General features: G+C 31.5%; 1 protein-coding gene across 3 annotated transcripts in view; it reads right to left on the bottom strand.

Moving 5' to 3' along the window:
* Positions 1–24,599, bottom strand: part of LOC100164578 (octopamine receptor Oamb) — a 182,392-nt gene extending 157,793 nt beyond the window's left edge. The window contains exons 1-2 of one of the 3 annotated variants that reach the window (XM_029489451.1): positions 23,810–24,599; positions 9,880–9,974 (exon numbers count right to left, since the gene is read on the bottom strand). The gene's annotated coding sequence lies outside the window, so the exon portion shown is untranslated. Of the gene's footprint in view, positions 1–9,879; positions 14,121–23,809 lie in introns of those variants that run through there. The other 2 variants (XM_029489453.1, XM_029489452.1) reach the window with 2 other exon arrangements.
* Between the last annotated feature and the right edge of the window lie 2,724 nt (positions 24,600–27,323).

Below are 27,323 nucleotides of genomic sequence, written 5' to 3'. Positions count from 1 at the left end.
GTTAAATTTGGTTTTTTTTATTCATCTGATATTAGTAGTTATGTTAGGTTAGGATTTTGTATTAATTGATTATATTAATCTACCATAGGTGGAATACGACAAACTTGGTATAACTTTGATATTTTATAGTTAAATCATATACCTACGTACAAACAGCACGGGATCCGCGATCTACCGTAGGTAGATTGCCTACCTGATAATATACTGCTGCGAATCAGAATTTTTATTCTGGGAAACGGAAAAGTTAAGATACATTTTGAAAACCATACACCGAATATTAAACAACGAATTGTACAAAGTTCGAGTCATATAGAGTTGGTACATTAAACGGGCAACGAAGTGCACGAGTATAATATAAAGGCGTATTATGAGCTTGTATAAATCGAAAAATCTGTTCGACAGGAGAGTAAATTACATGGTATTTTATTAATACTTTTTGACGGGTTCGCCTGATGAACGATAGAGATTATCCTTTTCGCGTAAATGTCTACTAATTGTTAAAAGTTTACTATTAGTTATTACCATCGCGAGAAACATGAATTTGTCGAATTTCTTGACAGCTAATATGTATATTATTATATTTTATCAGTGACGTAGACATGATATTTAACGGAGGTAGCAGAAACGCGTCTACCCGCCTGGGGACCACTATGATTCGATGTGACGGTATCCGTTGTGTGCCCAGGGCCACGGCCTCCCACCCCCCTTAATCCGGGATTGATGAATAATATAATTAAAAATATGTATCTCATATTAATAAATAAGTAAAAATAAAAAAGTATTGAATGAAGAAAACTGGTTTTCTATAGAATTTGAAATTTTTTTATTGTCAAAAGAGTAAAACATAAATTGACTAGGTACATTTTTGCAAAGGTGGGCATTAACTAGTTAGTTTATTTTCTAATCAACTTATGAACTTAACTAGTTTAATTTACAGTTGAAATAACTTAGCTTTTCTCAGTTGATTTTAAAAAAATTCATCAAGTTAAAAACATTTTGAAATTTTTCGTTTGTACGTTTGTTCGTTCGTTTGTACTATGTCAGTATAAAATAAAAATGATTCAATACAAAAACACAAACATTTCTGTTCTTTTTCTTGATAACATAATTTTGTGTACCTATATTACTATATATTTTTAAGTTGTAAATTATATATTATGTGAGTTGCAATTATAAATGTTTTTAAAAAATTAATCATTTTAAATTATAAATTGAAAATTGTCATGTTTTAATGTTATATAACTTATATTATTCAATTGCTATATGATATAAAAAAAATATATTTGTTAAATTATTAATTTGAGATGAGTATATTTTAAATTAGTGAATAATATTAATGTAAAAGTAAAAGGGTAAGTATACAGTGTACATTATGATAAAAGTTCAATAAAATTGTTTTTTCTAATTTATAAATTAGAAACTAAAAAGACACATTAACTCTTTATATGATTTACATACTAATTAAAAAAAAATAATAGATTAACTTTTTTTAAACTGAGTTAAGTTAATATTATTTTCTATATTAACTTTTAACTTATCGAATTAAATTTATAATTTGTTAACTGTTAACTTTTAACTTATCGATCATGTGTCCTCTTAACTTAACTTAACTTGAGTTAATTATTTTCATTAACTTGCCTACCTTTGCATTTTTGAATGCAAGCTTTTACAAACTTGTTATCCAAAATAGGTAGCTGTAAGTTGGTTCAAGCAAAACTTGATTATTATTAAAAAGTTAGTTGCTTAGTATAATTATTTATATACATTTTTGATGGTTAAATGTTTTATTTCGTATATTGTATGGTAAATAGTATAATTTTAATTTACTACTAATTTATTATGCACTGAATCGTAATGAAGATTCTTTAGTATTTTCTATATTACAGAATAATTATCAAGTGAAATATTATGTGTTGATACAAAATCACACTAAAAATAAAAACCTGAAGTAATTTTCCGAATCGGTCAAGGGAGTATGCTAGACATGCCCTTTCAGAAAATAAATGTTTCGTTGTGTAGGAAAAAATGTAGATACCTAATTTTTCGTTGCTGATTCTCTGGAAATATTATTAATTCAAATAAACACCTCCAGACAAAGTAGAAAAAAATATTATTACGATAATAGTAATCGAAAACGTTACTAAATATTTGTACTTATAGTTCCTATGCCAATAAGATATAACGATAGGGAACAGTGGCTAACACAGAGGGGTGGACCCCGGGTCCGGACCCCCCCCCCCCTTTGCTTAAGTCATAGTTTTATTTTTATTTTTAAAAGTTTCGGTGAAATGTTCATCGAAATTTATTGATTAGATTGATTATTACTTATTAGTTATTAGATTAGATTTGGACATTAGGTATTTTGTTGATAACACGTCGAATCCGATAATAATGAATTGACATACATTGTAAATATAAATTTAAAAATTTAAATAATATAATTGTGTGTTTTTTTTGTTGGTCTTAAACTCAGCAAATTGTGTTTATTAAGAAATGAAATGTATGTATATACTCAGGAAAAGGACAGAAAAACAGTAGTTAAATACATTTTTTGGACCCCCCTCCCCCCTTGAATAAATCCTGGTTACGCCACTGATAAGGAATTTATGTAACTAGGTACAATATATTATAATCATTCTGAAAAATATTGTAATATTTATATTAATGTTAAATGTTGAAAATTAATTTTATCGTTCTTCAATAATAATGTAACAATTATAATAAATAATTACACACATTTTACTGTGTTAACGTGCATTAATATTAATTATATGGTGCGTGCGATGTATGTATTGAATTTTATACGCCGAGTTCCGTGGATATTGCCAAATCAATTTTCGCAAAACGTCAAACAGTGTTTTAAAAAAATATGAATTGTTATTTTTAATTTTCTCATTTCCACACGAATTTACATTTGGTACAAATAATAATAAGAAATAATAATAAGAAAACAAAACAAAAAAAAAAACAATAACGCACCCAACAATCAACATAATATAATAAATAGGTGAGTCGGAACACGCGCGCGTTCTGTCACATTCTATATAACACAGTAAATTAAATTAATCATTGCACCTAAAGGCGTGCAATTTATCATTTTTTTCAGTATTTACATTCAAAAAGTCAAAATGGAACATGGGTTTTGATCTATTCGGTCGGGCATTCCATGTACCTACACAGTAAATTAAGCATGTTTGTACCTTTGTAAGTGCGATTTATCATTATCATCGCAGTGTTTAATTTAATGTTTTAATTCTAATATCGGGGGAATTTGGTTTATGTTAAGATCTGTGCACTTTGGTTCACGAAATATTATCATGTCATATATTAAATATTATTTTCCAGTTAAAAATATATCATTTTTATTTGTGTTATACGCGCTACAACTAACAGCGGATAGGTACCTACTCAAAACCATAAAACCTAACCATAAATTAATTTATTCTGTGGATAAACGTATATAATATAGTTTCGTTGTATTATTCTTTGACGCTGGCCGAAGTAGCGCCGCAGAACCGCTACACCTTTTCGAAATTTATACCTATCAAAGTATCAAATTGACTAATGCTCAAATAATTATCATCGGTCGGCGCTGTATAGTACCTATACCTGAAATCTATTTGTTATACAATATTATAATAATTGTTATAATAATAATATTATTACAGGAGCAAAACAAACGAAAACCGGGTAAGTACCTATATAATAATAATATCATTGACGAACGATGTCGCTTCGGGTATCTGTTCCTCCCGTAATCTGAATTGTTTACTACCTATATAATTGTCCCGACAATAACGGGGGTCACAGTAATACCACAAAAGCCGTTATCGACAAAAGGCGCCGGCCAATATTATGAGATTCGGCTAACCATCTTCTGGTCGGATAGAGTAGTCGTCTCTCGTCGGCTTTTAGTTTCCAATCAATCTCAAATGGTCAAATCCTCGAGTGATTTCGACTTCGTGACGAAAGCGCGTGTTAAATAATTCAAATCGCATTCCTCCCGAGTCCCGAGTCCGCGCAGCTGGTCCCCCGGTTCACGGTCTTCAACTCGCATCAATCAATCGACTCAAACGTATGTGATTATTGGTCAGCTCTGCAGCTATAGGTCAGTAACAACTATCTACGTTGTAATAATAATAATTGTTGTGGTAGTTGGATAATATTTTCTTCCAACCATAAATATTGTAATTATAGGTATATTATCTACAAATTGTATACACAAATTCAAAACAAAAAGTACAGCGATTGTTCGGTTTCAAATCTACCTGCAATAACCACGTCCGATTACAAAATAATTCGAAACAATGGATTTATTTAAATACCTATACATACAATATTGCAGTCTACATACGATCATAATATTATTGTTCTAATAAACTATATACATATTATTGCGACGGGTTAGAACTTATAACTACGTATCGCATTTTATGGCACGCCGTTTGAATTTAAGTTAGATCAAACATGCCATTTGATTTATTCGCGATAAGCGCGTGTATTATGTTGTAGGTACACACTACACGTGTATTTTATATTTATATACGAAGACACATATTATAGTACATAACTGAATAGAACAGTTTTATACAGCAACGTCACAGTGTTTTAAAATAGTGAGTTTCTGATATATATTTATAAAGGTATTTCTGTACCGATAAATGTTAATACGAAACAGGTACCTATACCTACGTGATCTCACAAAAACGTATTGCGAGACAACGAAATTATCATATAAAAGAAATGCTTTCTCGACCGTATGATTATTTCAACAGCAGACACTCGTTATTTTGAAAAGAATTAATGTTTTGAAAAATATTTTGTTGTTGAAAAAAGTGAAAACCATATAACCGTAAAAAATGGTATACTATTTATAATTTGTATTCAAAACTGTTAATTTCGTACCTAACCACTTCAAATTATTATTTAAAAAAAACGTTTTCAATTTAAATTTAATTGATGTATAATAATAACTAAATTTGAAAACAAACACTATAAATTATAATATTTTAGTAATTATAAATGTATGTACTCTGTGGTACCCACCGTGAGAGGAAATTACCCGCGTACTCGCCTCTATGAAAATTATTTAACAATTATTAAAGCTAATCGAATGTTTTTAATAAATATTTCCATTTTATTGATGTTGAACAATGTATTTTTTTTCAAAATAGCACATAACATATTACAATAATATTATGTACATTATGTTATATTATTTATCCTTCAGTCAGGAATTATCTCAAGCTATTAATATGTAAGTCTCAAAGCTCCATTATTGAATCGAACCTATATACGCGTATCTGGCGGGGGATATTATTGCTCACAAGATTTGGAATGCTACTGAACTTAAATGCTAATATAAAGATAACTAAACAAGTCTTACAATGATTGTGGTTACGAAATTCCATACATCCGTGCTATGGGAATCTTATTCATGTATACGAGGTCTGCATACGAATTCTATTTAAATTAAAATGTCATTCGTATACACACACACACACACACACACACACACACACACACACACACACACACATAGATCCCGGTCAAATAATAATATGTAATAGGTAATAATAATGATGATGATAATAAAAACAATAATTCGTGGGTGATTGGAAATGTTCGAATACAATACATAGGTAATTATATTCGAACATTACTATGAAGTATTATAGACAAGACATTTTAAGGTTTTGAAAATCATTTGTAATCACCTACGCATAATATAATAATTTTAATTATTTATATGTCCCATCAAAATGATACCAATTCAAAATAAATTAGCGATTAATTGAAAATCGTATACCTAGTGAAACTTATATAGATTAAAAAATATATACACTTATCAATTTTTTTATCGGTGTATATAAAGTTATATATCGCTCAAATAACGTAAATTGCACTGCCCCCTCCCCCCATTGAGCTTTAATAAAAAAAATTAGGACACTAATTAGTAATTAGCATGAATTCGCATGACTATTTTTAGAAGTTGCACGACCCTTTTTAAAGAGTTATTTATAAGAAACCAAAAAACTACGTTTTTTGTTTGTGGGGGACTGGGGTAATGCTTATAAGTGAAAAACGAGTTTTACCGGGAAAATCGTGAAATGTCGATTTTGGTAACAGTCATGCGAATGCATGTGCATTATTGGCGTGACAATTTTCGGTAAAAATTTGTTTTTTAAAAAGTGATTATTTTACTTTTGGGGGAGGGGCTGGTGTTTTATTATGCCAGCCCCCTCATAGTTTTTTATAAATAACTCTTAATAAGTCGTACAAATGCGTGCTAATTAGTGACCTATTTTTTTTTTAAAAAAAAGCTAAATGAGGGAGGCCGTGTAATGTACGGGCTCAAATTAATATTTTCTTGTTTATATTGTTCTAAACAATTATTATTTTTCGGGATTCATTATAAGTACGTGATGATTTGTTTTTAAAGTATATAGGTATATTAATTAATTGGATAGGAAAAACTAAAATTGTATTTTATTGTTGCTGAACAGCAAGATATTTTTCGTCATGCTGCTCAATACTACAATCATGTTGTCTTATACTAATGCTTTCAACAAACATTTGTTGAAATTAAATTTATTGACGTACATTTATTTTGAATATTTTTCTTGAAATATTCACATATTTTACGATATAATTGGAATAATGCAATACAATATATATATCGTCTAACAACCTCCGAATATTTGAATTAAAATCATTAATCAAAACATTCAAAACTTATTAACTCTAAATGCAAACTCAGTTGAGATTAAAGTTTAATCTCCTTAACCGTTATATTAATTGGCCATATTTAGTTAGATGTTACAATAAATTATCATAAACATATTAATATATTCATTACAGAAAAGTAATTTCGTATAAGTTTGATCGTATTTAATTAACGAATAACAAGATGAATTTGCATTCGATCATTATGATTATAGTTATAATATTATAATCTATGTACCAATTATAATCATATAGGTTATTACTTATTAATTATTAAATTCACGCCATTGATAAAATAATAATTTATCAAATCAAACGGAAAAGGAAATACTAAATATATTAGGTTATCGACAGCAACTTAAGCGATTCCCTCGTAAAAAAAAACATTTTATATTTTATTTTTCGTCTCGTTCATTAAAATAAAACATACATTATATTAGTATGCACACCGCGTTACAGGATAATAAAAAACAAATTTAGTTTTTTTAACTCTCAAAAGCGTGTAAAATTTAAAATTACTACGAAAACCGTTTCAGGTAAAACATTTGACATAGTCGGTGTGTGGTTGATTTTAGTGCGGATTTCAAAAAATAGTAATTACACGGATTTTTGACGCATCATTCATAATTTCGAATACTATTGTCAACGTTCATATTTTGTCCGTCACGACATGTAATTATTATTATTATTTTTTACTTCCGCGTAGTTCCGTGCACATATTATTATTATTACCGTAAACGGTACCTATACCTAATACGGTTTTCGATCAAATATACCATTTCGATGCACTACCTAAACACTCGTGCGTATAATTTTAAAAACATCCGATTGTTTTAATCCGTGGGTGTTTTGAAGTTTATCCGTAAAGTTTTCAAATCGAAATGCGAAAGAAAAGTTAAAACAAATATTCATAAAGTTTTAATTTATACTTAAGGGATTAAAGGATTCGTAAAGTTTTTCGAAAGACAAAAATATCCGAGCCCAACACGGTCATTTATAGTTATCTCGGAAGTATGAAATTTAATATAAATTCAAACACGTGCATAATATTACAATAATTATTACAATACGTTGCTGTCGGGAAGGAAAATCGACGCAGGTAATCGCGAAATATGTTTTTATAAGTCTTGGGTATAACATCATATAATATTAGTATATTACCTATGTTATCACTTAAGATTTAATATCAGTAACGAGAAACAGCGGTGTTCTTTGTAGTTTCGTATATTGTTATATGTTTACCAATATAATGCCTAAATTATTTTTATTATTTTATATGATTACTATTATTATTATTACCCATCTATTATTTTTTCAGATAAATATAATTTTTCTGAATCATCACTACTTACGAATGTCTCGGTCAATTGCATATAAATATTAAATAACATCAATAATATAGTACGCTATAGTGGTTCTGTATTTCGGTGTTTCGAGTATTACTATATTGTTATGTGTGCCGTCAAAAAAAAATTTTATTTATAATATTGTAAGTCGTATAAATATAATACATTATTATGGCATTAATATGTGATGGTAAAAATCACAGATAAGAAAAACAGTTGTAAAGATAATCTCATTCTCAATATTTTCATATAGGTCTATAATTTTTCTTTTTCAAAAATTCATTAATAGTTTTAAATGTTTTTCCACTTTTATGGATCTTAATTAGGGTGTTGTCGTAAAAAAAAGGTTGAGAAGCACTGAAGTAGACTGGTTCACATTCAAACATATTATAGTGTTTTATAATTGTGTATATATTTTATAATATCATGTCGGTCAGTGTTTGGCAAAAAAAAAACTCATATTGATAAACCGATGATTAAATTTTACAAGGTATACTTACATAATATTATATGCATTCATTGAATTATTGTCAATACCCATATGGGTCAATATAATAACTGTCAAGAAAATATAAATGTTATACAATGTTGTTATATATAATGTATATTATAATATTAATAAAAATAAAGATAAAAAACAATAATTGACCACGGACCATTAATAATGGACTACGAGTCTTAATTTTTAATCAGAGTATGGTTATAATTTCAATAGGTATATATAACTGTTATTCTTTTCATAATATATCCACATTTTAATTATATTGACATATTTTATTACTTAATACTCATTTTGGTATTGATTAATTAAATGAGTATATATTTTACTGAACATTTTTATTTATAAAATAATTATGGATGTAATATTTGTAGATTTTAATAGTCAGTTAATCATAGGTCTAGTTTTGCCCATCTGATCACACAAGTACATGTAAACTTTACCACAAGTTATTTTTTTATTGTAAACTACGCCAGTGAAGAAAATAAAGTAACAGTATACAGTAAATATAATGTATACATATCATTATTAAAAAAAAAAAATCATAATTTTTATAATAATAATCAACTATATTAAATAATACTTAGGTAAGCGTATATGCCAAAAAATATATAAAACATAATAATTAAAATAGTAATAAATTATTGTCCGAACAAACCACGCCAATAGTAATGACCAGTACGTAAAAAAATCATAACAGATAATTAGTCTATGATACTACTATATGATTCATTTTTGTTACGATCGACCAATATTCCTCTAAAAATCGACCAGAAGAGGATCAGATTGTTATATTATACGGTGGATAGCAATATGCGTTCTCGCGAATAATATCGGAGAAAACAATTAGATCTATGGCTGTTGCAGCGTGTAATATAATATGTTTAATGGATTTCTATTTTCTCATCCTATTGACGCGTAACGGCTGAATATTAAAAAAATAAAAATATTAGACAAATATTAGATTAAAGTACTTAATAATATTAGACATATGGTGTGGTAGTCGTGACATCGCCGTTTGTTTCCGGTTTAAACTTTTATCGGTTTTTTACATTAATGGCCGCAATACGAGTGCGTGTTTCAGACGAAATGAAAGAATACAATATTTTTGAAAGCACACCACTCACACAATATCACTTATTACCTATATTTTATTTATTTTATTCAATTCTTATTTTTGTAATTTAAAATGTTTGGATTTCTTACGATTGCATATCTATTACCTATTTGAATGAGCGCAGTTAGCAGTATAAACTTTTTTTAGACTCTGTGCGGAGCGATGAATGTATTTTTAAATTAGATCCTTACTTTTTATGTTCGATGTTATTGATGTTAGCTGATAATATTTTTCTTAAACGCATAGGAGCTACCTCTACTTGAAAGCTGGATCTTTGACCGGTAAACTGGAAAATTCGAAGAATCATAATTTAATAAATCGTCCATTAAAGATTATCCTATGTATCTGCCTATTATATTATTATGTTTAATAAATATATTATGTTTATGTAGATATAACGTTTCTGTAATGGTGCAATATTATAATATGAATGAATCTCAGGGAAAAAATGAATCACTACATAGTTCAAGTAGGTAGGTACTAAAACTGTTGTCTGTAAAAACCCGTTATGGTAAAAAAACATAATTGGTATAAATTATAATGTTATGTATCGATGCGTATTATTATAATATTATACAGGTGTCTCTTGGATTGCCAATTAAATTAATCCAAAAAAAAAAAATTGTTTGTTTAAACGAAAAACGTAGTAATTTATTTGCAACTCGTTATTTTGTTGCAACACAATATTTTAATATGTTACTTGACAATCACGTTTTTGTTAGACACGGTCCCATATGGAACGCGCTACAAAGTGTCATCGTTACGTATAACTAAACCCGCCAAGACCAGATCTTGTTTGTTTATATAACCATTATTGTAATAATAATATATTTTAATATCATGCCAGTCAGTATACGCTTCCGACGAGCTATAGTAGAGATATAGACCCCGAAAAGATATTATGGACGAAATCGGGACACAAAACGATTCGGGAGGAAATCAAAATTAGAAACGCTCGACGCCACCACGCGTTTCGTTATATATCTATAGGACCGACAGAGTTTTTAATTGCATTTACGCGGCGGTGGTATACGATAATTACGTTATAGAAAACATAACGGATATTATGCACACATCCGTATGTACAAAATATAATATTATTATTATACAACCACTTCACAGTGTGGATCCGCCACATCGACTGTGGAACATTGCGGTCTCTCCGTCTCTCCGATTCTATCTCCCTACGCGTCTCTCTATCGTCCTTTCACCCTCGCGCCGCACCACTCACCCCCGTCACTCGGTCATTATACGCATCATCCGCGAGCATACGAATAATAAAGTCGTTGCAGCCATAACCCTCTGCCCATCCACCCAACACCACCCACCATCCCGGCTAACCCACCAATCTATGACCGTGCTGGGAAACGTACGCGGCCGATTGATGATGGCGGTCGCGCGAGGGGCAGAACGGGACGGCGGAGGAGGCAGCCGCGTGATAATGCTGTAAATTGTAATATAATAATAATAACATATATCTACGCCGTGTGTACAGGTACTGGTGCGCGAGTCGTGGATGGAGACGATGACGTGGGGGTGGTTGCTGCGGGGACTGAGGTTTTCCGTTTCAAACTATACGGTAATAATATTAATAATGGTGATAATAATATTCGCAAACGGTTGATTTATTATCGCGTTTTATTTCGACGCGTCAATCATCGGCGGGACGCCACCACCACCACCACCACCACCACCGGTATGACTGCTATTATAATATATACCTGCAGTATACGTATATATTATACGCCGACCGTGCTGTGACTTTTGCCGCCAACTGTCGTCCACCACCTGAGGCTCAACAGTAAATAATAATAATAATATATTATATTGTATATCTACCATTTCGAGCACAATGCTCGAGCAAGAGCGCCGAAAATGCCGGTCGATGACAAAACATTAATAATACGCGTTGCGAGTTTTCTTTTTAAAACCGAAAGAACCTACCTTCGCGCAGAGGGCACTCATATCGTTAGCGACACCGACTTTTCGTGCGTGACACTGACTCATCGTGCACGACACCAACTTGTAGCTTGACCGTCGTTCCTTTCCGTCGTGGCCTCGGCCCTCAGGGTGGGCAGTGCAGGTAACGTGGTGATCTCGAAATTATCATTATGATAATTGTGCGGTCGTCCCGCTGAAGAGTGGAGGAAAAAATTAAACAACCAAAAGTATCCGCGACCTGCAGACGACGCGAAAACGTTTCGACCTTTCGTCGTGCACATTTTAATTGGGTAATAAGGTGAGTCGTCCGAGTGGAACCGCGCGTTTGGATCATCAACCCGGGACGCGTGCCCGGTGGATATGATATATTATTATTATTATTATATTGTGTACGTATAATATTTATAAGTAATATATGATGCCCGTTTGGCCGTCGTTCAGCGTATACTTTTGACATCTGCGGCGGGATGCTTTAAATAGCCGTCGTTTCGTTTAGCGCACCGTTGTGCGAGTGCGGTCGTAAAACTTTTTCATCGTCGTTATCGTTTTCGAAAAAAAAAAATTAAAAAAAAAATTTAATACCGCGAATAATGAAATAACCGCCTCGCGTATTACATGGATGGCACGCGCCTATAGATACGTTACGTATTATAATATTATTGTATAATAACCTTTTTGTGTATTAAAACTAAATTCAAACAAATTGTCTTTTTAATTAATTTAAACAAATTATACCTACTAAACTGTCACCCGAAATTACCTCTGGCGTGTTTTCGACCCTTATTTAAAGCACACCAAGTTTGAAACACGCAGAGCATAATGTTTCATTCGTGTGAATAGCCTTCTACTGAAAGAAGTCTCATGGAAAAAATAGCAAAATAAAAACAAAACGAAAAAAAAGGTAAACACAAACAAAAGTTGGCTCGCGAATGTAATATTTTCTGCGCTGCGGAGCCCGTTCCCGGTTGCTGCATCACGTGCAGTGGCCACTCGCCCCCCCCCTGATGTAGCCGCATCAGTACTACATTCACATATTATTATTATATATGGCGTGTGCTGCTCACGTAATGACGAATGTCAAGTCCGTTATATAGAGGTGTAGGTATACACATTATCCGTCGCGGATCGTAAGTGAATTGTGATCCTATATGAGCGTAAATGTATTTTCAGCGGATAGCTAATGCGCACATGTACCAGCCGGCGCGAGGGGCGGGAAAATAATGGAAAAACGTCAAAGGCGTTTATTAAGATTATAAATTGAGTAAACTATACTCTTGAAAAAAAAAACCGTTCATGACGGGCGAAACGGTGGATTCGGTTGCTCCGTAGAGAACGCGCGTGATACACCAACCTCAATCGTGGTTGTAGTTGTTGGTAAACAAGCGAGTTGATCGACCAAAAAAAACGAAATTCGATACGCGGCTGACCCACAGCACGATTTGGAGTGCCGGATTTAGAACAGGCCCTTTTAAATATGCCGCCCGTACCCCAAGAAAAAAAATGTAGTATTTACTAAACTAATAAATTAATTTTATTATAAACAAATTAGGTCAGTAGTAATTATAAACAAAACAATTAATTATACTATATTTTTTTCAATTTCTTACAAAATTTGCCACCCCCAAAAATTTGCTGGCCTAGGCGTAAATCTGGCCCTGGCCATTTTTCAGATCCGCGTGGACGACAATGACGACGATACCATTGACGGTTTTTGCGCCGCTCATGAATCATGATAATATGATGTTTCATGAGTAAATAATGACAACGTGTATTTTTTTTCATGCATTTTTTTATATCTCATTTCTAGTTCAACCAACTAACTAATCACAATATATTCATTAAAGCCAACCGTGTAAAATTACGAAAAAAAACAGTGCTTTTTAAAAGATATTATTATATTATTGCCGGTAAGTATAGGTAATTCACCTCAATATAAACAAATATATAATAGCCGTAACGTTGGGGGAAAAACGTGCTTAATTTTCACGGTCAAGCCGATTATTCCGCTTAAGTTTATAATATGTACAATGTATTATACATATATATGTATAATGGTTATTCGTTTAAAAGCAAACACTCGGAAAGTGTTAAACGTTTTATTTTTTTATTCAAAGCTATTACGAAACAAATTTGTCGTTTTCGAGGGATTGGAAGACCAATCTTCTAACAACATATTATAGGCACATTTTCAATTTCTTTAAAATATTTTTCTGAAATTGTCAGTACTTACCTGTATAATAATCTGATTTCGAACAAAAAGTTAACAATCAGTAAGTTGTTTAGACGAGCGGAGTGGTGTGGCGCAGCTAGTCCCTCGCCAAAAGATAGTCTACTACACCGCTCGTCTAAACTTTAAATACTTATAACTACGATTAATTATATTATACTCGTTCAAAATGCAATTTGTGTCTATTAGATAATTGTTAGAAAAGTATTTTCTTTAAAATATGAAATTATAAATATATAATATCCCGGTATTCAAAAAAGTAAATAAAAATATTAATAAACGACAACTATACCTATAACAATTTATAATTTTTTTTACAAATATTTTTTTTGTAATAGCTACGCATTATGTAAAAAATAAATAACAGTTTAAAAACGTTCATACTTTTTCGAGAAAATCAGCGCCCGCGTTTACCTTTAAAATAATCAACTTGCAGCCTGCTGCAGTATCATATACCTAATAATATCACGGCGGCGCGCAGCGAGATATACATTATATTTTATATTTTATTAGGTTATAGTTATAATAATAATAATATTATGTTTTATTGTATTAATAGTTGTGTGCCTAAAACTATATAATAATAATAATAATATGATGGTCATGGTAGGTAATGATTTACCATTGCACGTTTGACGAGTGAGTACAGAAAAACCGTTTTTTTTTTTTCATCTTCCTTTTGCTGCAGATGCGATCCGAGAAAATATTATTTATGTCTAATAAAACGACACGCGGCGGCTGTGTGGACGAACAACAAATTCGTACGCGTAATGCTGTTTGATATACATATATATATATACATATTATTATTATTTTACTCACGTATATACATTATATATTATTATACACGTGTATGCGCGATATGTATAAACGCCATATTAAAACAGCCAAGTGACATTAATAGAAGTCGAATGTTGGCAAGGCGGCGGGCGCGTACTTGGCATGGGCTTAGATATAACGAATTTAGTTTATTAATGCAATTACGCATTTTATAACCGCCAAATATCGGGTACCTGCGCAAGTAATATATTTCAATTACCGCCGCCGCCGCCTTACTCGCGTGCGCACGAGAGAAAAAAATTATTCACATTTTTTTTTCCATCCCGTGGTGCTTTTACCCATAAGGTACCCACAGCTTTTGGATTTATTATTCATATAAATGTCCTAAAATAAATACATATTTTTTTTACACCATTTTTCTCGTCGGGAATTTCGTTCGTTTATTTGTATTTCGATAAAGTGATTTTACACACAAAAACCCACGACTTAAGTAAATACACACAATACGGATATAATTTCCGAGAAAATAAGTCTTATTAGGAACATGAAATGCAGGCAAATGTTTTCTCATAGATATTTTTAAAAACATTTTTTTTATTGTTCTTTCATATATTTTCTAGAAAACGCAATCAAATGCATTATCGAATACATACAATTACGAAAATTAGTGAAAATTTAAAATATAGGTATTATGCACAGTTATATTGTGTTAATATTATTATCCATACAGGCTTTGAAAAATATCTAAAAACAGAGTGCGCAAAAGTATAAAATCAAATCTGAAACACTTCTCGATAAAACATAATAATATCATAAGTCTTTATTATTATTATTATTATTAATCATTTGTAACTGTTGAGCTATAATAATTATATATTGGAAACTAAAAATAAATGAATAAAAAATTATTAATAATCAAATTGTATGATTTTAATATTTACAAATTACATTTAACTTTGTTCGTGATTTATACTTGTCAACAACACATTAATATTATTTTTTTTTTTTAATACGCCTAACAATCATATCAATGTATCTTTTGTTCTTAATTATATTTGAATTACGTATAGACTAAATGCAAGAAAAAATATATAGTTATACAGTTTTTTTAAATTATATCCAAGTTTAATCCAGCTATAATGTTTCGTTATTTGTTTTCATATCATAGAATCATACTTAAATATTTTAATTTTATTCTTCACGTTTTATTTAGTTTTTCATAATTACGTTTATTACTTTTTATCTTTTCGTTTTATGGTTGTGCTCGTCCTGTGGTAAAGACAAATCATGAAAATATATCTATGGTTTATTAGTATAGCGTTTTAAAATGTAATTCCTTTTATTGAAGAATATAATTGTATAAAAATTAATTTGAAAAATGATTAAAAAATTGAATCAATATAATATTCCGCTAAATACTTTTATCGCAAAAGCATTATTTATTGAGTATCTACTTTGAAAGATAATTAGGGCCTATAATTATTTGAAAATCATAACAATTAGGTAATATCCTAGTTAATATCAATCTATTAATGAATTTTTTTTCTGAGAAATTCAGTACAAAAATCGAATTTTGAGTGAGTAATTAGAAAAAATAAGTTAAAAGTAAATATAGATTTTTTTAATGTCCGAGTATAATAATTTTTAGATTAAACATGATACTTATTGAACATTTTTTGAGGACGCTTCTCCATAGTGGAATATACATTTTAATAGACACATCATAATTTTCAAAACAAAAAAAACAACTGCTTAACTATTTGCAATAAAAAAGGATGGTTGCCGTTTTAAATAACAAAGTTCGTATCGCCACATAACACTATACTTAAATGGTATAAAAATTAAAAACCAAGTTGGCGCCTATTTAAAAAATACATGGTCCTTACACTAAAAGTTTTAAAAATCATAATTTCAATAAACACGGGAGCGATCTCCGGATCTCGTAGAATCACTCTGTGTAAGTATATAATAGGTAGAATATATTATCTGCTTTTACTGCACAGTTACAGACGAGTGAACGTGTAATCGCCACGTTATTGAAACAATAGATCCTGTATTATTAGACTGTACAACAGCTCTTATGTATCAACACATTACGCCAAAATATCTCATGCGCGAATCTATATAGTACCTATACCTATGCGAACGGTTTCGATTTGAAAATATATCGTGTCATATTATAAATATAGAACTGATCGATTCCAAACATTGCGGCGGCGGCAGTGCCGTGCAGGCTAATCGAACGTTATATGCGATGAGGTTATTTTTATTTGTTACTGTTTGTGTCCTATATATTATATTATTAGGTATTATAATATAGTCGCTGCAGAATATTGTCAATTATTATTACCGTACGTTCTGACAACACACTGAAATAATGAAAATAAAGACATAATTTTCAGAATGAAATGAAAAAAATGACCATTGTCCATAATATTATTATCATATTATCATATCTCACTATCATAATAAAATACAATAATATGGCACCCCCACATCGACAAATGCATATTATAATATAATGATGGTAATAATTACCAATTATCGGTAACATATTATTATTATATAGGTAGTGGTATAATATAATTTTAGCAGTGCGCGTTAAATTTGTTTTATCTGCTACATGGCAGCCATCGCGGTTATCCAAAGTTATCGCGGTCGCGACTCGCGAAATAATGTCATTTCGTCTGGTAAATACCTACGCGTACACATCAGGTGCCCAGGTATATTATATACACCAACAGCTGACGGCCGAGCGACCCTCGTCGAAATTCAAAACGTAACGCAGCTAATCAGGATTTAACTTCAACCCGACGGTCATTATTTTTATTCGAAAGTCTTTGTTTTCTTGGCACTTTATAAAAATACATGGAATTTTAATTTTTTACCTGCCAAAAGTAGGTACCATCTAGATTCAATTTTCTATCAGAAAAGATGCTGATATGAAAACTAGGAAGAAAATTGAAAATATTGTTTGCAAAGTTATGTAAGAAATGGAATTTCAGGTGACCGGACGGCAAAATGTACGCCGTGTGTTCACTCATATTATTTTATATGTATTTTACTGTGACCGGCAAGGGTCCACCGGTTTTTAGACGGCCGGTCGCGGTGCTCCCCCAAGCGCGGTCACCGGTCGAAAAATATGCCGGAGCCGGCGAACAGGGTGAACTGACCGGCCGGCGAACAACGTCACTGTCTGTTTACCACCAATCTAACTCTATATATAAAAAAAACCGGTCGTCTGTCACGGCGTTTTTAAATATACAATTAATATAATACTATACACACACGCGGGTCTTTTTCACAGTCGACAGACACACGAATGTATATGAATATTATATCGGTAAAAAACCCTCGACCAAATTAACCGAATCATCGCGGGACATTTGGATCCGAATGAAAATCATACGGACAATATATTATTATATCGGTTAATTATGATCGAAACGACAGTTCGACTTCCGTCACACTTGTCCATATATTATATTGTACCTGGCCGGAATTTAACGTCGGAGGGGGTAATATTGACTCGCCGGGGTTGAAACGTTCGAAACTGCGATTATTTCGTTACTGTAATACTACGGAATATAATAATATTATACCGAACGTCGAGTGCAGACGTCAATAAAGTATCGTCACACCGCCGAGAACTCAACCGTTATATAAATAATAGAGCGAAAGAAAAAACACTGGTAAGTCGGTATGTATGTGTGTGTGTATATATTATAAATTATGAAACTTTTCAAGCAGGACGTATAATATATCACTCAAATAAATATATATATTTATTATTGCCTATCCTTCACGTTGTGAGCATGCGCGGAAAACGCACGTAGGTACAGTGATGTATATCGGCGTATGGACATCATTTAAATGCACAGCGGCTAACGCCGATGTAAGATTTTACGTAAATTTTGGCGAGTGACTGACAAAAATATCATCGTCTTGATCATCGTCATTATCATTATCATCATCATCATCACCGTTCACCGTTCACATCGCATATAGTTATAACTTACGAGACATAAACCAACAGGTGATGTATGTGTTAGCGTACCACGAGAACCACGCTTAAAGGTAGTTAAAAAGTTTTTTTTTCTTTAACTCTTAAACTCAGCTATTTTGTGAATTTTCCAATCAACGTGACTTAACTAGTTTGTTAAAGAAAGTGTATCCATTGTAATTACTCTGAACTCAGCGGTTATAAAAGTTTATAATGTAAAATAATTAGTTATTAGTTTTATTGAAAGATCCAAAGTTGCATAGAAATTAATATATAATAGCTGGTATAATATGTCTAACCGCCAAATGGAAATAATAAAAAAAAAAATAGCTCTTTTTAACTAGATTAGTTCATATTATACTGGCACTTTTCTCCGTATAAACTTTAATCATATTTTGATTTAAATAAAATGTATTATTTGATATTATATACTTATGACTTAACGTCCTCGCAACAGTTAACGTTGACTAAATACTTAACTAATCCAAAATAATGTATTTCCATTAACTCGCCCAACTTTGACGAAAACTATAATGTGACTATTGGATCGTTTCCATAATCATCGTGACATCGACTTGTGATTGTAATATATATGTGTACCTACGTATGGTTTTAATTTTTCAAATGAACGAATGAAATATTAAGGCACGCGATCGAACGACAATCCTCCTACGCACCACGAATGGGTCGTTGATATTATAATATATTATTTTACCTACGAGATCGGTTGATGAAAATGGTTTTTTATAAAGTGTGCACACCTGTGTACCATGAGCACCCCGCGGTGACGTCATCGTCGTACAAGTGGCCAGCACTCGCGATAGAACGGGAGAACGCGTGATATATGTATATTATTATATTTATATGTAGGTATAGCAGCAGACCAAACCAATCAATTTCAAATATTTTACGCGCAACTCGCGATCCTCTTCGCATAATAATAATAATAATAATAATAATAATAATAATATCCGGGTTCTGCAGTGGTAAGAAAAAAATAACGAATAATAATAATAAAAAAAGAAATATAACACTCACGATAAATATCATAATGTCGTGTATATATCGTAAAAACGTACGGGAAAAATATTCATAAATCGTCTTCCGACGAAAGTTTACTATCCGAACCTCGCGCGATAATATATTTTATTTCGACTCCTCGTCTATACCTCGGTGGCTAGTAAGACGACCAAACAAAATATAATATATAAAAAAAAAACAAAACGAAATGCAACTTTTACGTTATACTTACTATATATTATACTATACAGCATCGGCTGTATAATATTTTATCGGCGTCGAATGCAAAGCGCAATAAACCACACCGGATATATTATATATACATCACGCAAAGACGCCGCCGAGATTGAATTAGATTTTGGAGACTGACATTTTTATTCTATACTTTTGAAACGATTTCGGTTTGTAATGTGCTTCGTGTTCACCAACCGAAATAGTAATATCGTATTTGAAAGTATACGGGGACAACAGAATTATTTCGGATTGCCACCGGCCGTGGTATACAACATGTACCTATAGGTGCTTACACGCAGGAAATACATAAAATTATATAAGTGTGAATCCGTAATTATTATTATTGTATACGGTGTTTAAAAACCGCATAAAAGAAATTTATAAGTGTTCATACGTGTAGAAAATTAAACATAAAATGCACAACCTAGAAAACTTTTATTATAATCTCGTGTTGGTGATAAAATATGCAAAACTATATTATGTAGTGTTTAAATACTTCGAGACCTTGTCTTCGATTCTGCATCACACATTATTAATAATATTATGAACTTAATAAAAACATAATAATATATTAAGTAATATCAACATTAATATCGCACAGTTTTATGATTCAACTTTATGCGAGTGAGAAAGTTCTAGAAAAAAAAATTTAAAAACGCAAAAACTTGGGTTATAAAAGTTTATTTTTATTGACGCACGATTTTAATTTTCTAAAAAATTAACCATACGAGTAACATCGGATTTTACTTTGTCACGATCATTAAATAGTTGATATTATATCCTTATTATCTTTGTTTCTAGAGATCCATATACGATACGAGACTGTCAATAAATACATTGCGTAAACAGATTATACTTACGAGTAATTTAAGTGTACAAGCTACAACCACTGAAGCGGATGGGTTAAAGTTAAATTCAGAGAAACAATGGCGAACATCGTTTACAGCAAATGATTTGGAGCAGAATCGTTTTCATTATAACAACAAAACATAAATTATTCGCCAAATGTAATGTACTAAGCGCGGTACAGCACTACAGTAGTAAGATCTATTTTGTGCAGAAATAGTCAAATTTAACGATATTTGGAAAAAAAAATAAGAAGTTTTTGTAACTAATAACGTTTGCTATGTTTTTAAAATAATGATACATACTTGTTTTTAATCAAAGGAAATAATTACACTTTAAATTATAATTAAATATTGAAAAACTGATAACTTAAAAATTAATGAAAATCCTGCAACTTAGATACAAGTTCAAAGTAAAACATTAAAATGTATTCATACCTCTTACATACCTACTTATAAATGACAGTCGATCGACTCATTATATATGTACGAAAGCGTTTTATAACATTATAACGACGTTCAAAAGTAAATTTGTAAATGTGCGACCCACACGAAAGCAATATTATAACCTGTTTAATGAAATATTGTCAAAAACACATAATGCTTTTTTTTTTAGTTATGCTCAAGATTAAAAATTGCATTGTTGTCCATCACTCTGGTTTTACAATTATAATTTACTGTATATAGTCTGCATGTTTATAAATATTACTGTTACAAAAAAAAATCAGATATTTTGAAATATGTGAATAATACTAACATTACAGTCTATAACATTATAATATTATATTATACTCACGTAGTAAAATACAAATAAAACATATTAATATATTATAAAAAGAGGTAGGTGCCTTTATCATATATTAAAATAAATCAATGATAACATTATTTTTTACTGGTTGTTCACGTGGGGAAAAAAATCGACCACCGACGATATAACAATAGTCGTAGTTATAATCTGTACCTGCAGCATAATAATAATAATATATTATGGTAATACATAATATTATGTTTTGTTTTTAAAAGCATAATCTATATTTTCAAGTATTTTTTCAATCAAATACAATGACTTATATTATATTTATGGGTACATATTACATTATTGAAGTATCGAATTTTCCTCATACGATTTTATCTCTGTGTTTTACGGCATTTCATCTGGCATTTCATTTTATAATACGTTCTCGTGAAATCGGGTCGGTTATAAGTCAGTGTTCCAGAAGTCAATTGACTGTATGTTTCAATGGATTTCGGATATACATCTCGAAAACCACAGTTAAGCTTTGAGAATATATTATTATTTCAATGTTTTTTTTAGTGTTAGAGACCCATAATGATAATAATTTTAAAGAGTGATAAAAAGAAAAAAATACCTCGTACACCCACCAACCAACTCGAACGATAGGAATCAGGTCAAGACTGTTATATAATATATTATATATTGCGAATTTGTGATGTAAAATAATTTACGATCGGTTTTCCAATTTATGTTTCGAAAATCAATTTGATTGATTATAGATACATACTATCAAATTATATTAAATATTAATCGGTTCTCCTAATAAGTATTAGGTACTATATGCCGTGCGACGACGGGTGTAATATTTTCTTACTATACTGCCTATATGATATTATTATATAACCACCTTCTTTTTACCACCACGGCTGAAACTATCGTAATGAAAATAATATAATACTGTGGGTTCGTGTCATGGACGTATGAATAAAAATGTCAACACAATCATAATAATAAATTTCAGATTTATTTTAACTTTTCCAGTTTAACCTTTCAAATCGAAAAAGTCATTCACTCAGGGACGCCTAAAACAAAACTTTTTCATAACTCTTCGTGAAACATATTCGTTGACATTTTTACCGAATGAAATTGGCGTTTTCGTCTACGATTTTTTATTTTCGATTTCAAATCACTTGGCGTATTTTCCCTAACATCGTTATTGTATAGACGTGCTGATAAATTTAGTTTTGCATAGTAAATAAATTGGTATACACGTGAATATTATTATTATATTTTTATTATTACTATTATTATGTGTAGTGTTTGTGTAGGCGTGTGTCTAAGTACATTTATTTTGCCATTTTTTTCGTATAAATTCACTTCAGTAATGGTCGTAACGAAAACAAACTTTATAACCCTTCGTCACAGCAATTAAAATAACACGAATTACTGTGTTTTATGACCAATAGTCGACGACGTTAAATCATATAGGTACGCGCTTTACGACCTCGGTAAACTATATAAGTTAATGTCGAACACGAAATTAAAAGGTTACTCGAATAGCGTTTTCCGAACGTAAATATCGAGCTAAATATAATATTGCAAACGTCATTTTCAAAAACATAATAATAACATTATAGTCGATAGGTATAGTAAATTACGAGGAATGAAAAACTACGTGCGATAATCGCGTGGTTAAATATTTTTATCTTCCAATGTCTGATCGAAAATTAGAACGATGCGTGAGAAAAAACATTTCGCTTACTGGGGGAAAAATTTTACACGTAAAAAAAAATAAGTAATAAATAAACGTACTTACAGCACTTTGCGAAAACTAAAAAAAAAACTCTATATCATACGAATTATACGAGTGTTCGCGTTTTATATTATAGGTACCTATATGCTTACGCGTGATAGTGCGTTTCGAAAAAAATTCGTTATAAATAATAAAGAATACATCGTAATTATATTATAATATAATATATTATTATAGATGAAGGCATATTAATTTTCGAAACAAAATATTACGAAAACGACAATATTGTATATTGCCTCCGTCGCACACGATTAACATAAAATAATAGTACATAGGTGTACACACACATGCCGTACAAAATATATTATTATAATAACGTGCGCGTTATCGTTCTGCGCAACAATTATTATTATTATTATAGGTAGGTATTATAGGCATTATCACATAATATTAGCGTCAGCTGCGGCCGACGCGCCGTTTTACGGCTAAAGAATACTGGTATGTGTTTACACGCGTAGGTATATTGTTCAGAACCGAGGTAGTAGTAGTATAATAGTAGTAGTAGAAGTAGTATATAAGTACCTGGTTAAGTGTACCGTATATAATATTATTATATAGTACGTGTGTGTGTATTTATGACGATCGGACGACGTTCCTCCGAGAGATCACTAGGTCACGGCGGCGACGACTATCCGGAGAGCACTGGAACATCGAAAACCGCATCGCACGCGGGGCGTTAAAATTATGATTAAATTTTTTTTACGATCTGCTCGCGGAAACCAAACGGAAACCAAACGAGACTTCGACTCGCGACAACAACTAATGCTCTCCGGAGGAGGAGCTGCGGGGCTGAAAATCCGCGGAACCGTCGTCGGCGGAGAAAAAAACGTCACTCGTCGCAAATACGATCGTCGCACGTAAGTCGTAACAGTAGTGATGATAATGATATTAATAACAATAATATTATCATATAATATTTCAAACGGCCACCGGAGGACGGACGAGATTTAATAGAATTATATTATTATGCCCAAACGATGTTTAATATTCGATTAGATCTTATTATATCGCGACCGACGCACAATATTATATTATATTATTATTATTATTATTATATCTCGTGACGACGGTCTCGTCCCTCAATTATTATAATTCGATACGATTATCATAACGATTTTGTTAATATTACAATATAACACAGAAGACGATGTCTTGTCGCGCACTCTTCGCGGGATTTCGCGAGCGTGATTATTGCGGTGGGGGGACCACCGGGCGTTCGACGGGCACGTCCGGCGTGCGTTAGCGGCGACTGACCGCCGAAGAGCACACGCAGCCAAGGGTCGCGCGCTCGTCTGCCGCCGCCGCCGACGCCGCCGCCGCATGCGCGAGCTTGTGTGTGCGTGTGCAATTCGCCGGGCGACTCGGGAGTGCGGCGGCGATCGTCTCTCCCCCGTACCTCCGAGTGGGGCCGGCATACCTAGGTCGCGGATAGATAATATACCACGGTTCTATACCGTCGTCGTATAACGTGGTATACTTTACTATTACGGTCATCGTCGTTTTTTTTTTTAGCTTTTTTTTTTTTTTTCGCGCGGTCGGTCTCTGCGACGATTACTGTTGTCGTCAATATTATTCGTATCGTCGTTTTGACTCTTGCGCCGCCGTCGTCGACAAAGGCTGACGATGCGTTGGTATTTTGCAGTGGCGTGCTCAGCTCTTTTTAAAGCTAGTGTATGAGTTTTAGACTATTTTCAGATCACGACGTCGTATTACCTAGCTTGACAACAAAAAAAATTGTATCATTGCTTATTTATACCGACTGCAAGTGCTAGTAGCTTTTGTAACACGATAGTGGATTATTGGAATCGTTCGTCTACAAATGGTGTCAACCAGGCTGGTCCCGATTTACAGCCTACAGGGCACATCCACAAAGAAGAAAATGCATGTATCAGAATCACCAAACTGGTCAATGAGGTATACTATTTTTAAGGGTATAATATTCCCACATTTTTAATCTATTTTTTACTAATCTTCTAATCTAATTATATAGGTAATATAATATTTTATTATGACGATTAACATGTAATATACTGATAACTAAATTTCGTCGACTTATCTCATCGAAATGTATTCAAGTTATTGAAAATATTTTTTTACATAATTTAAAACCATTACGAAACAATATTTTTGATAAAAAATATTTACTATTTTTAATAGGTTGTCAATTGTTTGCGTTTTATATGTTTATGAATATACTCCATACATATGAAATATAATATGGATACTTAAATTATTAAATACATAACACGAGATAACATTGAATATTATCATCAATAAATAATTAATTTTCATTACAAAGCATAATATGATGTGTACATTTTTATTCTTGGACCATTCGCCCTATTCACTCATTCGTTTAATGGACACAAAATATACTCTGGTCCCAAAGTGAGTCCAATAAGTATATATCATTAATAGTGTGTAATGGGAATTAAGGTACCTATATTGTATGTTAGTATAGTATCTTGACATAAGTCACTCTGTGATGGTGGAAAAAAATATAATATGTTTTTTCATTAGATTATCACACGTACCTATTATTGTCGATCAATACTTAATTTATATTATGAAATAATAAAAATCGCACAGAAAAAATATTGAAAACATGCATTTTTATTTTAACAATAAATTATGAGAAATCAATAGACAAAAAAAGCATGCTCCTGGTCAATATGCAGTCCATAGTAGAACAGGATTCGTATTGTGACGTGTTTATACATTATACGTAGGTATCGACGTTTTTATATAAAAAAAAAATTATGGTTTCGGTCGTTGTCCGCGATATTTATGACATAAGCATCATTCAGACGAAAATTCATAATAATAATATTATGATGTATTGTTCGGTTCTTACTTCCTAGGGTTATATTTAATTTTAACGTATTCTACATAGGTAGGTAAATAAAAAAAAAACAAAAAATTATCCATAGTGTTATTCAATCTAAATAACAGATAATTCATTGTATACAACCGATATAAATATATTATTGATTTTACCCATGACAGAACGCGTAAATGCATAAGTTAGGTCTTTGTCTTATGTATACGTCTTTGTTTTAGGTATATAATCGTGTTATAATATCGGTATATACGGTAGGTTTATCTAATATTTTAATTTTACATTCTGTTATATGAGTACATTTTTTATAAATCACAAAATGCTAATTATTAGAAATACTCAATACCCGTGTTAACCAAAATCTTAATTTTGTATTTTGAGGTAACAGAAATATTCAAACCGTTGTTTTTGAGATTTTAGCAATCCAACGCTTAAAAAATCGTCGAGTACATAGTAAAAATTGAGTCACCGCCTTAAGAACCGAAATAGACTACCTCTAAATATCGGGCCCTTTTTCGGGTTTAAGCTATATTTGTCAGGAATGAGCGTTTATATGATGTTATTTTGAAAACGTATGCAATAATATTATGACGACGTTGTAAACGGAAATGAGTGTGATGGGCAAGTGTTAAGATCGCCAAATTATCATTGTACTGCAAAATCGCACAATCTACCTGCAAATTGCAAAGATGTGTTCAGCATCGATTGATATTGTATACCAGTTTAAGTTTTTAGTGGTGCTTATAAATATGAATCCCTGTACTATTACAGATTGCAACGTGATCAACATTTTTTAATATTCCATGAGATAAGACATTTTTTGAAACGAATAACCTATATAATATTATTTTGCTTATACTAATATTAATAACAGCGATACACTAATAACAGATGGAATATCCCTTATAAAGTACTTAATAATATACACCGACGTCATCATCATGCATCTCGTGCAAACATGTAACAACACTCCATCCCCAGATTTCCTGGTTAGGTACGAGTATCGGAAGCGTTCGGGAGATGAGAGCGGAAGTATATTTTCTTTATGTTTTGATGGTAAAAAGTGCAGTATTATTGGTACATGATAATAATAATAACAATAACAATATACATAATATAACATTGCACAATAATCAACCCTATGCAGTATTTCGGACTCCGTGCTGCATAATGGTGCGTATAATATTATATTATATA

The sequence above is a fragment of the Acyrthosiphon pisum genome, chromosome A2, assembly GCF_005508785.2.
Source record: "Acyrthosiphon pisum isolate AL4f chromosome A2, pea_aphid_22Mar2018_4r6ur, whole genome shotgun sequence".
Classification (NCBI taxonomy): Eukaryota; Metazoa; Arthropoda; class Insecta; order Hemiptera; family Aphididae; genus Acyrthosiphon; species Acyrthosiphon pisum.
Note: the sequence above shows the minus strand (reverse complement) of the source record. Positions and strands in the feature narration are given on the sequence as shown.